Source organism: Anguilla anguilla, chromosome 16 (assembly GCF_013347855.1).
Source record: "Anguilla anguilla isolate fAngAng1 chromosome 16, fAngAng1.pri, whole genome shotgun sequence".
In the NCBI taxonomy this organism is placed as follows: Eukaryota; Metazoa; Chordata; class Actinopteri; order Anguilliformes; family Anguillidae; genus Anguilla; species Anguilla anguilla.
In genome coordinates, this window is record NC_049216.1 from 18,910,068 (window position 1) to 18,923,104 (window position 13,037).

Genomic DNA, 13,037 nt, shown 5'->3' on the forward strand with positions numbered 1-13,037 from the left:
GGATAGCATATATCCCAGGGGCTTCTTCATTGTTGTGGGGAAAATACCTGGCCATTAAAACTTTTCAGCTGATCTGATTTGGCAACACTGCATATTAAATGGTGGCCATTACGTATGTGAACATATTACATCTGTGTACAGGGTAGACTTCATCCAAAACCAAACTACAACAGCTGTTCACATCTTATTTTGATTAAATGTAAGATACACTTATTTAGCCCCATGGCCTCAGGCAAAAATTAAAATTAATATTCAGTTCTTAATGATTCTAAGTGGTAAACTAAACCACTTCCCAAACCAGGTCCATGGGGGCAAACTACAGTATATATGTTGGTTTTTGTTTCATCTATTAATTTTATGTGATTGAACACTAATACTGGCCATTCTTAGGCAACACACCATTTAATCTACAATGCACTTGAACAAACTGAAATTGGCTGTCTAGATTATGCTCAGTTAGTACACCTTAACTTTTCAAGGTTCCATTGAACAACAAATCATTCTCAGTCAATAATGCTGAATACAGCATAATTGAAATGGTTAACAGAAACATCTCTACTTTGTTAAGACTAACATGCTTATCAGCAACAAAGAAGGTAACAGCTATTTTTTGTCATGGCAAATAAAAATCCTTGTTTGTCAAAAAGGCTCAATCAAACCTAGTTAAGTATGTGCTCAGGACACAGGTGGAACACAAAAAAAAACTACACACAATGCTGAGCTTCTAGGGTACGGGACGAATAGCTGAACTAGGATAAAATACTTCAAAACACAGTGATAAATATAGCCCAACTTGGATTAAAAAAGAAGCCGCGTGTTTGGTAAATATTGCACCACCCCAGAACCAGGTTATTACAACCCACCCAGTCAGAGAAGGACATATTAAAAAAATGTTTCATGGTTTGCATATTCATGAGTACATTTTCTTCTCAAGGACTTTATTAGGCACATCCAAATTACACAATTTCATTCAAAATACTGATGTTTCCTTTCCTTTGAGGGGCAAAATCTGAACACTAATTTGTCACAATGCCATAAATTTTCTCTGAGGTTTATCCACGGCAAACAAATGTGAAGTTACTCTGTGATAGGATCACAGAGCAAACATTTGCAAAACAAAGACGAGTCTGTAGAAGAGGGCTGACTCTAGCTGAGCATGACTTAATCAGACACAAAAACAGCTTCAAAGTGCAGCTACATGTACAAGTGTGCACATGCATGCACTTAAACACGCCAGTGTGTGCATACATATTACCTGCTATGCACAGCATCTAATATTATAGATTTAAAAAATACTGAATATATTTTGTACTGCTCTGAAATCATCTATATCACCACACATAATTAGCTTGTGTATGCTGGATAATGTATAAACTAGAGCCTCCCACGTGTGTTTTGAATAGGGTGATTAATCTGAGCTGTCAAAACCTTAAGCGCAATTTTAAGAATTAATATATTTGTTGACAATATGACATGTTTGTGTGAAAAATAACTTCACCTGTAAGCTGCATTAATGTAACAACAGGCTAGTTATTCAATAAGATAACTTTGGATATGTGTGAGCTTCTATTGGCAGCTACCAGTCCCTTTCATAATGAGATTGAATTTTGTTGAAAATTTAAAACAAACAAAGCAAAATACACCCCAATGAAGTAGTCCAACACATTAAACCCAGTGGTTGTATGATATATGCAAACCACCATTTTTAAAGTGTGGGCTAAGTGCGCTTTGGGAAAAAAAAAATTCCAGCTGTAGCACGTGTATGACCTAACATCCCAAAGCACCTTCACTTTCCCCAACATTTCCCACCGTCCAGGGCCCTGGCCGCCAGTCGTCTTCTCACCGTCTATGAAAGCAATAATCAGACTCTTGGTGGCGCTGGAGTTGAATGGCTGTAAATCCCACATGGGCAATAATGCAGGCACTAGAGTCAAGCCCTCAGCCCTTTTCAGAACCCTCCCTTTCTAATCTATTGTGGGGGGAATGACAGCAAAGAGCCCTGGAGCAAAACGATGCCGAAGAGCTTTACAGGAGCGCACTTCAAAGGTCGGCCATTGTTCCCGGGCCACATCACGAGAAACGTCTCTCCGACCGTCTTTCAGGAGCGCCGAAAATATTTCACCCGCTGCGATGACAGCGCTGAACTCTTTGAGCAATGCTGAAGCTTTTTTATGCCTTCTATCATGACATTTACTATGTTACCGTCGGTAAAACGGAACGTTTCCTTTTAAAGTGACAGTCTTCTCGATGAGTTGTGTTTTTGCAGCATACTGAATATAGTTCCGACAGATTTTGTCTTTGGTAAGAGAAAGCCTGGCCTATTGTTTTTTTGTTTTTAATAGGAAACATTCAGGTGAACTCCAGCAATGTTGTAGGTCTTTTTATTTATTTCTTTTGAAACAGTAGGCCAATCCAGGTTGGTATAATTCACTGGTCAGAGCCAGTGTATAAAACGCTACACTTAACATGACATCATGGGCCTGGTGCTACAAAGGACTATAAGAGTCCGCACACGTTGTTTATTGTCGGTTGAGCAAGATAGCTAACCCATGTAAGTTTCTTTTCTCTGACAGTTGCAATTGTAGCTGTGCTTTACTGCTCTGACACCTTTCACCCCAGGGCAAAATTCTTTCCCGCTCTTAAAACTGATGCGCGCTCTCTCGCTCTCTCGTCCCTTCTTCTGAATGTCTGTGCTGTCATGTTTGGATCCAAAGCGCCTCAGTGAGTTCTGGACATAATTTTTTCTGTTTTAGTTCATTTTTAGTAATTTTATGTTGTTGTAGAAGTTCCATTTATCTGCAAGTACTTTAAGCCAATGCTTGTTTTCCATCCAGCCAGCCCAGCTGTGTATATGTCGAATGCAATCACAGGTCTCACCTACTGTGTAAATGTTGCTGTACGCTCTAAGCATGCTGGCAGCAAGTCGAATCTCTTACACCCATCTATACTGAACAAGCAAAACCGCTCACCTGATTTGTGTAGTTTTGCACTAGCCTAAGATGGAGCAAGGAACCTGAAAAGCTTGCACTTTTTTTATTTTTTTTCAGAGAGAGAAATGCACTTTTGTTCATTTTGTTTCAGAGAGAGGACAGCCAAGAGATGAAGATGAACAATGCTGATCAGGCCTATGTTTGGATCCATCGTGCCACACGTGAGATAAAGATATGTTTGGTAGCATCAAGAATCAATGACCTGAGTAAGACTGTGCTTCCAGTGCACCTAGCAGGAGCCTTTTTCCGGCCGTGGTGTTTAACAGGAAAAACACACCTACTTCCGCTCGATTCGCCTGGGCTCAGGGCCAATCTGCAGCCGCACACGTGATTGGCCAAGGCGCCGCCAAGCCCGGGTCAATCCGCGGTGAAAAGGCCTCGGGCTTGCCCCAGGTATACCTGACCCGGGCCAGTGGAAACATGAGTTCTCATACGGGAGGAAGTGAGAGAACAGCAATCGCCTTCCCCTGCTCTCCACGCTGCCTCCTCTCTCTGTACCTCCCTCTTTTCTCCTCTCCTCCATCCTCGCTCCACTTCTCTTCCTCCCTGCCTCCATATTTTTCACCGTCTCTCCCCTCTGGCTCCTACGGGCAGATTTCCTTCCTCCGTGTTCTCTCCTCCTCCCTCCCCGCCTCCCTCTTGTCCCGTGTCCACGTGTGGCCGGGGCAGGCGAGCGCAGCCAGGAGCGAGGGCCAAAAACAGCAGCGCCTCTCCCGCTCCAGCCCCGTCCCGCTGGCGGCGCACATGTGGGCGGGGCCGGTACCTGCAGCGCTGCGGGGGAGGCCGGCCGGCCGGCGTCCGGCTTCCGGAGGCGCGCGACGCGAACGCGGCGGAGAGGAGAGAGGGACCCGCGCGGGACACAGCGGCTCTGTTCTCCCCGCTCCGCGCCGCCGACGAGCCCAAATTAAGTTATTCGATTTCAAACCCGCGCCCCAACCAGACAGAGAGAAAAATCTCTTTTGTGCCCTGCAGACGAGTAATTTCCATCCCGCCTTTTTTTCTTTCTTTTTTCCCCCTGCATCTTCCTTTCACGGAGAAAAAGGGTTGACAAGTTCTTGTCGTTTCTGGCCGGTTCAAGAAGGCTCCAACAAAAGCCCCCTTGTTCTGGGCCTACCCCTGTCAGACAGCGCACTTTGATATTAAAAACTCTAGAAGGAGGGAGGGAGCGAGGGAGGGGGAGAAAGATGAAAAGGCTGAAAACAAACTCCCACTGTCTCCTGCGCTGGTGTCTGTAGGTGTAGCCCCAAAATGGACTCACAAATATTTGTCCAGTCAAAACAAAATAAAACAAGCTCTTTGACATTTTATATGGCAGCTTCAGACAGCCGCTGCCAGTGTGCCTTCAGTGCTCGTCTTTCTCTAATGAACACTCCAGTATTCCCTCAGTGCCTCTTCAAAGGGACTCAGTCCTCTACACAGGCAAAGAACGGCCATCTTTGACAGTACTATACCCATACTGCCAGAAATCAAAACTTCTGATATCCCCTCACTATCTCTGAAAGGAGACTTGGCCATTAGCTCGGGGAAAGCACAGACATCTTTGAGAATACGCCTGATATGAAAATTCCTTGGTGATACAACGGCCCTGCTATGAATGCCGCAGCCACACACTGTATTCAGATAATGGCAGGAGTGCACTTGCTCAGAGTAACAAGGAGGAGCCGCTGTCACAGAGACTCTCTTCACCCCAAGTGATCTGGGAAGTGTTTCCACTGGGCTGCTGACAATATCAAGGGGTGCGGGTGAACCTCGCACAAAAGGACAGAAAATCTGTCCTCAGCTTTCAGTCTTCATGTAAAACCACTGGGGAACATTGGTGCTAGAGTTGCGACTGGTGTTCCTCCTGATTAAAGTTACAGAAGACGGACCTGTGTCAACTGAACAGTTTGTGAACAGAACTGTTCAAAAGAGCGAGCATATACGACGGTCATATCAACCGTAAATATAATAATTTGCTCATGAGTTCAATATTTTTGGCTGGACCGCAACAGCGGGGCCAGCCCTACAAACGCGAATGTCTGTGACTGAGTGACTGAGTGATGAAGTTACACCATTGGTCGGCCGAGTTATGAAGTTACACCATTGGTCGGCTGGATCACGTGTGTTAGGTCCAGCCATATACTAGGTTTTAACCTGGTCTTGTTTGAGGTGTGGTGAAACTGGAACATAACAAGATGAAAGGGTCTGTGAAACATATGGAAACCCCACAACGTTCTGAACACAGCTGACTTAAACCGTGAACATTTCCCTGTAAACGGTTTGAACATCAGCAAAGGAACTGCCCGAGGCAATAAACAGAGACCGGTCGCATCCGCCGCCAAACCGCGCCGTCCGCCTCGCAGGTGAGTTCCGTCTGCAGCAGCCCTCGGCACCGTGACCCCGCGCCGCCCATCCCTCCCCGCTCACATCTGTCACGCGCTCCGTAAACAGCAGCCAGACTGGAACACAGATGATGGTTTTCTGACACTTGTCTTGTTATGGGAACAAAGGAAAACAACAGCGAGAGCCAGCACACTTACTCAGCCCGAGAGACAAGCCCCAGCCTGTGGACCTTTCTGTAAAAATGCAGGAGCCAGTATAATGTGGAATTTCTGCCTCTTTTTTTCTCTCCCTCTCTCTCTCCCTCTCCGCTTTCGAGACGCCTGCTATTAGAGTGGTTTTGAGGAGCCTGCAGGGCAGTTATTACAGCACTTATATTAATGCCTGGGATTGCTTCATTCAGAGTATACTGAAAGAAAAGGAAAAAAATGACACGCACAATTAAAAGAGCGCTTGAACAGCAAAGGACAACATACTCGGCACTATTGTAATAAACCAGGAGTGCAGCACCAAGGACGCAAAGAGCGAGCAAAATACACAGATTGATTCGCTGACTTTGAAAGTGAAGAAGTCTAGTTACTCAACCAATGTGTGATTGTCGTTAGCTTGAACTGTCAAGTGATTGCTTTAACAAACAGAGCACCAACCACTGAAGACCACATTAAAAGGAATTACTGAAAAGGTGAAGTGACTGTTTAGATTTTACAATGTTACAGGTCACTGGAAACGAAGAAATGACTACCTTGCAGGTGAAGTGTTATCCTACAATGTTTTTTTAATACAGAACAAAGAAAGGAAAAATCAAGACATGACATCCAAAATATGAAGTACTAGCTGTATTATGAAGGAATCAATTTCATTTGCAAACAGACAAAGGCCTGCATTAAGTCAACATTTAACTCTGATGCACAACTTGACAGTTCTGCTCTTCACAAACACAGAGCACATAAAGTTAAGGAGTATCATATGTATGTTAAGATACGGAAAAATGTTGATTCGTTCCAGGCCTAAGATAAAATAATGGAACAATCTAAGTAGTTCCACACCTGCTAGTTTTCATAGACCCATCCCTGCAGTCAGGTAAATGTTCTAATGCATGGCTACAATCAGCATGAGAGGTCAAAGTTCAAAGGTTGGCTGAGAATGAACCTCGCCCGACCTTGCTGCTGTCGCTGGGGGCTCATTCTCGACAGGGATTCTTGGCCATGTTAATGGCTGTTCGAACATTGTCGGCACCGTCAGCTCTGACAAGCTGCCGCCGCTCTCACCTGCAGCAACAGGCGAGGGGTGGGGCGCCAACATAAATCTGCAGAGGAATCCCTGAGAACCAGGCCGCCCCAGCTTGCTGTAAGCTCTCAGGGAGGCAGCGCCACACTGCAGCACCGCTGGAGCAACGCGCTCAGAGCCCTGCGGGTGGGAATGGGCCGTGCCTGCAGGTGGGCATGGAAACAGAGGGCTCTGGGCTTCCTACAAAATTCTAATTTGCTACTACTAAGTTACCTGAGTGTGTCACATGATTTAGCTCCTATGGCTGTTCTTTTGTGATTTACAGCTGCTATCACATGCACATGGTATGCAATGACATAAAAAAAAGGTTATCATAGTGATAATTTAAGAATAAGTTGACATTTGTGTGTAATTGGTTGTGCTTAATTCATACAAGTCATATTTACTATTCTTTCAGTAGATTTTCCTACAGTAGCTTTATCCCAGACCAGCAACAGGACACCAGGAGGCATTATTGTTAGGTACTGCTCGATGTTCAGTTTGAATTAGCACAGTGCAGATGGCCCTTCTGCTTTACAATGCGGGACCTGAGAGGGGGCGTGTGCACGAGTCTGATTGGCGGTGATTGACACCTGCGCGTAGGTAAAGGGTGAGTGCGGCTCATCGGCCTGCCCCGCTCTCAGCCCCGCCTCCAGAGCGGCGGGCGAGCTCTTACACACAGGCGCTGACAGAAGCCAGCGCTCGGCCTATTTGGCAGGGGCTTTAACAGGGCCGAGATGACAGACAGCGGCAGATTAAGATGTTAAACAGCCTCGCTAGCGACAGTCAGGGGCCCGCGCTCCGCAGATGGAGGCACACAGAGCCGCCTCAGCTCGTTCGGGGGACAGAGGCGCTCGTTATTATTTACCCCGGGCCCCTCTCAAAGGCCCCTCTGTGTGCCGAGGAAAGCCCGGCCGGACACCTCAGGCCCGGAACAGGGGACCTGCGGGGAGCGGAGAGACCCCTCGCTCTGCGGCGGGGAGCGGAGAGACCCCTCGCTCTGCCGCGGGGAGCGGAGAGACCCCTCGCTCTGCGGCGGGGAGCGGAGAGACCCCTCGCTCTGCCGGAGAGACCCCTCGCTCTGCAGCGGGGAGCGGAGAGACCCCTCGCTCTGCAGCGGGGAGCGGAGAGACCCCTCGCTCTGCCGCGGGGAGCGGAGAGACCCCTCGCTCTGCCACGGGGAGCGGAGAGACCCCTCGCTCTGCCGCGGGAAGCGGAGAGACCCCTCGCTCTGCCGCGGGGAGCGGAGAGACCCCTCGCTCTGCAGCGAGATGTGCCGCTCCTGATTGGCCTCCATCTGACTGCCACCCCGGCCACGTGGTCACAGGCCTTCCGCAAGCCAGCGGACGGAGCTCCGCTCCAGGTCTCTGTGATAACGCCGCTGGCTGACGGCCCCGTCTGCACACGCGCGCGACTCCCGAGCGACGTGTCCATGTGAGGCGCGCGGACGGCCTCCGTCTGCCGCCGCGCGCGCGTGTGTGCACACGCAGCCGCGTTCAGCGTCCGTCGCGGCCCCCTTTCGCAATAACAGACACGGGAATCAATAATGCCCCAGGCCCGCTGGCAATCACTTAGATCCTGCAAAGCTAATTATTTCCACACAAACTCTCTTCAAAGCAAACATCCCTCCCTGTGCAGTCCTTAACTGCTCCAAACTGCATTTTGCATAGCAAACTCTCAAACCCCTTCCACAGGCCGGAGAGACCGATATGCAGAGCTGAGGTCGCAGGCAGCGTCTCCGCGCATATCTACGCTCGCGCGGCGGTTTGCTCCAGCGCTCTGGGGCGTGTGACCTTGAAGGCGGAGCCGAGGATGGGCCCGATCTCCTCCGGTGCGGTCCGCCGGTGGAGGAGCCCCATCGCGGTACCCTTGGCTTCCCTTTCAGAGGGAAAGCGTAGAAGCAAATTGAACGGCCGGGGAAGAGCGCGACCCCTAAAAATACTCCCTGTCCCCGTTCCAGTAATGGAGTTGACATATTGAGTTCGGGGGCTTCCGGCCTGCCGGGCGCTGATCAATGGGCCGGGCAGCAGCACAGCAGCGCAGGCCGCCGCTGGCTCTGTGCCCTGCAGGGCCATCGACTGCGCCATTGATCCCCCTGCAGCCGCATCGATGCGCGCGAGCAGAGCATCGCTGCACCCGCGGCCATGCACAGACACCGCAGATCATTCACACCCTGGATCAGGATGAACACGGAAGGCTGTGTGGAATGACCAATACAGGTAATAAGCTATATTATCCACTAAAAAAGGGAAAATGAGTCTTTTATACTACTATAATTGCTCAGAAGAATTGATTTTGTTTAACAAGCAATATTTTTTCCCCAAAAAGATATGCCAGTACTTCATGCACCCTCCCTTCTCAAGGATATCAATAAGTTGTCTCCTAAAGTGTTTTGTGAGCATTGATGGGGGATCTTTGACCACTCGTAAACACAGAATCTTTCAGGATCTTTCAGATCCTTGGGTACGTGCTTGTAGAAAGCCCTCCTCTTCAATTTAAATTCCAAGGATTAAATGAATGTGAACTAGAACAAGAACAGTGTCTTTACTGGATGAGCCACCCAGTAGCCCCCAATTCCATTTTTAACGCAGCCTGCTGGGCAGCATGTCTATATGATCTACAAAATATTCCTACAATCCTCTCCATTCAATCAACATTTATCAACTGAAGTTTCCCCCCAATACAAGCACAATGGCTTTCATTAATTTTGATGAATGCTATAATCAGCCAACCTGGAGTTACACATAAGAAAGAGGAACTGTTTTTATTTGTGCCCAGTTAAGGGCAGATTTCGACTGAACCCAGATGCGTGTCAGGCGGTGACAAAGCACAGGACTGAAGCAGGCCGCCCCAAGACATGCGTGAGACTGTTTCCCTTCCGTCATAATCCTCTGCCGTGAATGCTGTGCCTTTTTTACATTAACGGCACCAGCCTGAATAATGTTTGGGGATCAGGTTCAGACCGGGAAACAATATCGCTCATTCAGAACCCTGTATTTGGAGAAGGATACAAATGGGCACTGGAGAGAATATAAAACAGTGTGCATTTGCATAACTACCATGTTATTCTCTGTTTAGGAAACAGTCCTTCCCATGCAAAGGGATAGTTGTAAAAATAGATCATATGTAAACAGCCTTGCATTGTTGCAATAATCAAAAACACTGTGTGTGGCTGGAACTGAAAAAAAGGAATTTGGACTGGTACCACTCTACCCTCCTATTCAAATGCCAACAAAGTAATTGAACAATTACAGATACAAGTCACTTTTGTTTAGCAGCGTGCTTCGCACGGAAACAAATTTTCCAGCCCAACAATCCGGTAGGCACCAGGAACATTTAAAGCCACTCCTGTGGTTTTCCTGCAGGATTCTGTAAAGTTTTAAAAGCGCAAGCTTTCCATGAAGTAAATGTAAAAAAGCTTTCACTGGATTAGACTCATTCACACTTTCTCTGTTCAGAGTTAATGTACACGCCATTTTCACCTAAATTCCATGGTAAGGAGCTCACAGTGTAATCACGTACTCCCCCAATTAACAGAAATTCATCTTTGTTTGTTTGCTCTTTCCTGAAATGCCCTGGCTTACTTTCTGGATATTATTATGGTTTTCCTTACAACATTTTGATTTTATTAAGGTTTTATTATCAACGTCTGCTTTTGCCGCCTTCAAATAGTCTGCATAACATACACCCAAACACAGCTGGCTCGTTCACATGCAAATCCATTCTTACTACGCATATACTCCCAGTCCACAGATAGCAGAAACTGAAATCTGGTTGCAATAAAATCATTCTCCCCAGTGACTTAATGGTTTTCCCACTGATACCAGTGCTGTTTGCACAGAATGACGCACCCCCCCCCCCCAACCCCCATCCACAAATCCCATTAGAGGTTCATGCACAGCTGTGTAGCAGTAGCTTCAAAAATTCCCATAATGGAAACAATTAAAGGTTGACAAACACAGTTAATAGCAGAAAAAGAAAAGAAACTGCAAAACTTTTTGAAAGAGCTTCAAACATCTGGACAGTCTGTGCACCAGAGGTTCATTCAGGGGTATTGAAAATTTACAGCCCAATTAGAGCAGCCTCCTTGCAGGTCCTCTGTCATTACCCCTATTGGCGCGGCTCTATGGCTGAGTGTGTCTCATGCAATCACCAGCAGATTTTTCACTAAGAAAAGGGACCTGTATTAAGCCCCTCCCACCCCCACCATCTACAGCGTTTGCATACCTCACTGAGACACCCATTATAAAGGAACCAGGAAACAATACATTAGACTATGTATCCATCAGTACTTCCTGACACTGGACTACGCATACGTCAGTACTTCCTGACATTAGACTACGCATCCATCAGTACTTCCTGACGTTGGACTACGCACCCATCAGTACTTCCTGACGTTGGACAATGCATCCGTCAGTACATCCGGATGTTGGACGGACAAGGCATCTCTCAGGACTTACTGCCATCTCTGGCTCCTTCCCAGCCAAGACAGTGGCAGATTGGAAAAATAAGAGGTGTGTGTGGTAGGAATTTCAATCTTCCTTGTCACTATGTCCCTATCAGAAGCATAGGAACATGATACCACGATAATGAGAAGACATGATCACAAGTTTTCGTCAGAGCAGCCACATGCACGGGAATGGCTTGGGAAGGCCTTGTGTCCTGATGCTAATCTATCAGCGACTGCCATTGGACAGTCCGTCTCTTTGGCTGTGAAATTAAACAGTAGTAGTTTTCTGTTGCAGAAAATAAATTCAGAATTTGCTTGCAATTGCAGCAGCCTTATATATGTGTCCATGTGAACATAAATGCAGACAAATGCACATATACATACATGCAGGTACACACACACATGCACAGACAGGCAAACAAATGCACGCACGCGCACACACACACACACACACACACACAGACACACACACAGCAGGTATGCCAGGTCTGTGGTGCAGTGCTGGAATGTGAAATCTGACCTCTGAGAAACTTGACATTCTTTACTTCATATTTCCTCCTCGTGCAATCACATTCCAAATCTGTTTGGTCTAAATTTTTGCCACAACATGAGCACTTCAAAAACAACAAAAAAATACAGGTACTTTGTCTCTGCGGTTCAGCAATGATGTTATAAGAATTGCTCACACAGCCTGTGTTCATATAGCTTTTTTTACCCTATGTCCATTTTCTCCCAGTGTGTACTGCCCGATTGTGTATCAGTCCTTATCACAGTGACCTCCTCTGTCCATCAGGAGAGCACATACAAGCCTTCACTCTGCTCCAGAACACATGACGTCAAGCTGCAGCTCCGGTCACTCTGCAGTCCAACAGTCAATATTGGACAGACACTGAATGCATGGATGGAGGATGCTTCACCTGTAGCTTTTACAGGCATACTGTGGTGCCCTACTGACCACAGTGGGGGTCACTGGAGTATAATGAGGAACACACAATCCCCAACCCTATGAAATAAGTACCTGATCAAACAAGTGAGGACATGACCAAAAAAAACTGAGGGATCCATAGGTCTGACAAGTTCAGCAGTTGAACCAGCAGAGATTAGGAGATCCAACAACTGTGATGCACATTTTAAACAATTCAGAAGTCCACAATATAAAGACACAACAAAGGCTGAGAAGATCATTTTAACACAGACTTAAAGATAACACAGGCTGACAACATAAACACATAACACTGGCTCGCAACATAAACACATAACACAGACTGACAACCTAAACACACAACACAGGCTCACAACATAAACACACAACACAGGCTCACAACATAACCACACAACACAGGCTCACCATAAACAAAAACAGATAACACAGCCTCCCAACATAAACAAACAACACAGGCTAACATATAAATGCATAACATAGGCTAACAAATTAATTTGTGTAAAACAGGCTAACAACAAAAACACACAACACAGGCTCACAACATAAAGACATGACACAAGCTAACAACAAAAACACATAAAACAGACTCTGAACACATAGTGCATGCATCACAGACTCACATCACGCACTTAACAGAGGCTTGCAACATAGGCAGAAAACATACAGCACAAGCACCTAGCATAGACCCAAAACACGCTACAACATAGACACATAACAAAGAACAAATGAATGCAACTCTGGCCTACAAAAAAGACATATAACTCAGGCCTAAAACACAAACATATTGCAGACAGCACAGATGCATAACACAGGTTGAAAACACAGACATCCAACAAGCCTCATACTACACAAGATAACCCAGGTCAACAACATATACAAAGAATACAGACATTAACATAGTCCCACATCATATGCCCATACTACAGTCTAACACTGTAAACACAACACATCCCCATAACACAAATTCACATTTTAGGTCTACAGTACAGATAACATAGGCCACTGTTACTTGACAACACAAGCCACTACACCAGACTAACAATACCGTTGTACAACGCAGGCCTATGAT